The sequence below is a fragment of the Rhopalosiphum maidis genome, chromosome 1, assembly GCF_003676215.2.
Source record: "Rhopalosiphum maidis isolate BTI-1 chromosome 1, ASM367621v3, whole genome shotgun sequence".
Classification (NCBI taxonomy): Eukaryota; Metazoa; Arthropoda; class Insecta; order Hemiptera; family Aphididae; genus Rhopalosiphum; species Rhopalosiphum maidis.
This window is the reverse complement of record NC_040877.1, coordinates 86,538,121-86,542,576: the sequence shown is the minus strand read 5'-3', so window position 1 is coordinate 86,542,576 and position 4,456 is coordinate 86,538,121. Positions and strand designations below refer to the sequence as shown.

General features: G+C 29.8%; 1 long non-coding RNA gene across 1 annotated transcript; it reads left to right on the top strand.

The window, feature by feature from the left end:
• The first annotated feature begins 2,534 nt into the window (after nt 1-2,534).
• Nucleotides 2,535-3,692, top strand: LOC113557380. The gene is made up of 3 exons (XR_003405584.1): nt 2,535-3,074; nt 3,153-3,341; nt 3,425-3,692. It is a non-coding gene; the product is annotated as an uncharacterized LOC113557380 (long non-coding RNA).
• The last annotated feature ends 764 nt before the right edge of the window (nt 3,693-4,456 follow it).

Sequence of the window (4,456 nt, the reverse complement as noted above, 5' to 3'; positions counted from 1 at the left end):
AATATAATAATAATATAAATACATTTTATTTTTCAAGTGCAGCAAATTTGCCGCTCCAATCACCTGATTAAAATTGCCTCTGGGGTAACCCAACGCTGACTATAATATTATAATAAGATAATATACTATATAAGATTTACAAAATCATAGTTCATTATTAAAATTAGTATGGTAAATATTTAGTATTATTATTATTATTATTTATTACTATTACTTTTTATCATGATAAAAGTGAATGTGATCAATTTAAAAATAAATCAAATGAATGTAATATACCACTGTAGATTAATATAGAATAATTTTATCTACTATTATAATAATTATATAATATATTACACATTTTTTTTCACATTTTACAATACAAGAATTACATAATATAAAACTACAATTTTCAACTTGTTTTCTTATAATTGAAATTTATAAAAAACAAACTAGCAAAAGATTTTAGGAGGCTTTTCCTATAAAAATAAAAATTAAATTTTTAGGTTTTACCTTTTGATGTATAGTGTATAGATATTAATTTTGTCTTTTAATTTAACAAAAAGAGAATTACCTAACACTTCTAAAATTTGGTAAATGCAGTTTGCAGAAGATTAATGGAACCATTAGACAAAAGTTTCATAGACATTTATCAACTTAAATGTAATAGGTATTACACTTGATTATTAAGTTGTAAACTTCAATCTGTAGGTTACAGCAACATTAAAATAACAAATATTATATTATATTTAATACCAAAAGTAGAAAATTTAGATAAGTAAGAAATTAACAGTTTTCAAAATATATATTTAGGTAAATTTAAAGTGAATAAAAATATATATATAAAATAAAAAAAATATTAACTTAATGTCAATTTAAAACAATTTACCACATTTTTAATTACTCATAATAATAGTAGAATGAGGATCACATAAAGTGATTGTGTTTTTTCTAGCTTCTTAAAGAATTATTATCAATTTTATTAAACTTATTAAGGCCTTATAAAGGAATTATTACAGATTAAGTTCAGTTTAGTGTTTATGTAGGTATATTATATTATATGTAAAAATAAATACTTCTTCTGTCGGTTCATCAACTGTCCTCCACACTCCTGAACACCACAATAAAAGGTAATCTCCTGTATAAACACAGTGTAAACTCCTACAGTAGATAGACGGACATGGTACGAGTGCTACAATGAAGTATTATTCAACTTTAAACGATAAAATTTGGTCTAATTATATTGTATTACACATTGCATTTAATATTTAAATGACACATATCAACATTAAATTGGATTATTATTTATAGTTGCCATATTATTCAAATATTATAATACATTATTATAGACTATAGTAGTATAATACTATAATAGCATGATGAACACAATAAAGACAAATAATTTATATAGGTAATAAGTGTAGCAAAATTAATTACAACTACAATATGAAAATATTATATATAACATTCATTCAACAATATTCCACAACAGTAATACAATTCTGTAAGCATTAGAAGTAATAGACATAATCAGTTGCTTTAAGTTTACTAGTTAGAGTATTTAATATTATTGTTATATTATAATAATAATATGATTTACATAAGAATGATGATTGCAAATCTTTAATTTTTTAGTCTTTCCAGTCCAACAAAATACTTTGATTAATACTAGATTAATATAATATCAATTGTTTAATAGAAAAATAGAAGTTTATACAAGAATATACTATATCATGATATTCACAAAATCATAGTGCATTATTATTATTGTTATTATTACAGTGATAAGAACTATTATGTGATAACGATTTCAATTCAAATGGAAAAAACCATCGAGTACTATGATGACGGATACAGGATAATGAATATCGAATACTCTATGGTGAAAACGCATTATTATAGAACCGCTCGGTACCGTCAAAAGGGGTTTCTTTGGTTTCTCACATCGCGTACGGTAACTGCCGGAGTCGCGCGCCGCCGCTGACGTCCCGTGTTCTTAGCTCGAAACAATATCGTCACTCACCCCGCGCCAAAGTCTCCCGGTGCCTCCGTCGTAACGTGTCAGCGTCTGATGCGTATCACGCGGATCGGAATCGTTGCCCGCGCCGGTACCGCTCGCCGAGCCGTCGAACGCGGTCGATGCCGTCGGCGACCGAATTGGCGAATTCCGAGTGGCCGGAAAACGTGCTCGGACGACTTACCGCCGTGCGCCGTCCGTACTGGCCGACGTCTCCGGCGGCGGTGGTGGTGTCCCTGGACGCCGAACGCCTTCTACGCGGAAGTGGACTGACGCTAACGTCGATCGCTTACGCGTGCGGATCGAGCTCACCTGCCAGAACACCGACCGCACGATATTTTATGTAGTAATATTACTCGTTCGAAACGCGTCCGTTTTTCGGATCCGCCGCCGCCGCCTTCGATTACGCCTAAGTCGTTTTCGAGCAAGTCGAAGAGGGATTCACCGATGTTGTTTATAATATTATCTGCCATTGCGTACACTATTATATTGGCGTGACATTGATTTGAATAAAAATATATTGTGATCAACTACGATCGGACTATTGAAGTGTTTGGAATGCAAATCAACTCGAAATATAATATTTCGTCCGAGAACTTCGAATGCCTCTACCAGACGGCTAGGCTACGTGTATTTTGCGGGGGGGGGATTTTACGAACAACACTATTCCACATTATTATTAGACATGATATTATCATTAGGGTTTTTCCATTACGTTATTATCGATTCGTTGGTGACTATTACAACGATTTACAACTAAACATAATAAAATAATGGTTCGGCGGAGCTGCTTCATCACTTGTTCCAGACTTCCAGTGTTTCACATGTTTTTATGAAACCATCATCGCCAAATCGCGATAATTATAATATTTTTTGCGTAGAGCACACTCGGTACTCAGTAGTGTGTTCAATATCAGACACTAGAGTTGTACTGCTGTGTTAAATAGTGTACATAAATATAATAATATTATGAATTATGATGTCTACGAAGCAAATACGGAAGTAAGTTGAAATAATAAATAAAAAAAAAGGAAAGACCGCCAAAGAAGTTCATAATTTGATGATAGTGATTTTGAAGGTATACCTACTGTTTTTATATCTATTAAAAATATTGGGTAGGTATTCATGTATTTTAATAAGATTGTACTGATTGCAGTTTATCTATAGGTAACACCTATCCCCAAAAAATTTTAAAAAAGATGTACCAATAACATTTATTAAATTGCTGGTAAAGAGTTCTGACAAAGAATTGGGTTATAAACTAGCATCTGTTACACTGCCAGTACAAATTGCAGCTAGGTTCCTCAATATCATCATTCATACTTAATGGAGACGTATACACAAGGTAATAAACATTGCATTTTTAGTGTTTAAAGCACTGCAATAGTTCAATTTTAATAAGTTAAAAAATAAAATATTATGTTATAGTATAATATGAAATATCATTATATCAATTGGAACATTTCTATTTGATGAGTAATGACTTGTATGACTTGAAAGAATTGTCTTTACTCAACAACGGATTAGTATTAATAAAAGTGCTACAATGTATAGGTGCATTATACAATGAACCGTAATGCGTAAGAGGTCACAAAATGAAATTAACACGTGAAGAAGCATCTCTTGACAAGTGAATGCAGAGAAAACAAAATAAAAAAAAATCATAAGTTTAAGTAAATATTAAAACTAAATTAAACTATTACATAATATACCTATCAATTTAAATTTATAATATATTATCATTAAAATAATAATTGAATCAAATTTTTTTCACTTTAATGACAAAAATTAATGTAATACCTCAGGCTTAAACTACTAATGAAATGCAGTTATACAACTTGTATGGACCATTTATTCTTCCTTATAATACCTTATGTAGTACACCACGTACTAGTGAGTACAGTTACACTTCAAAATTGTATTGTATTTTATCCGATTTACCTTAATTTTTTAACTTATTTCTTTTTTATATTATTTTGAACTTTGTAAAAATGTTATTTATTATTACTTTTTATCATCTAGACTGGTAGCATAAATCAGATATCTTGGTTTTTTACGATTATTCAGTTTTTAAATGAGTTATGAGCATTTTTAGTTTACACATAACTTGATAAAAAAAATGAACTATCGTAAAAAAACACACATAAAATACAAATAATGTTTTTACCATCAAGTTTCATAATACATAAGTTGATTCACTCTAATTTTCAAACTAACAGAGCTAAATTTGATTTGCTGACTGCTGAGCGTACATTTGTTATATTACGTACTTGTAAGATGGAGACAAAACTTGATGAGTCCTTCAGAAGTAAAAAAGATGAGGATTACCATAAAGGTAATAGTCCTTTATTTCTGTTACCAATCAATAGCATCAATACAGTTGTATTAGATCACATGGATATTGCATAATGTATGCCTAGATGTAGTTAATAAATTAATTGAATTTTGGGTGAAAAATAA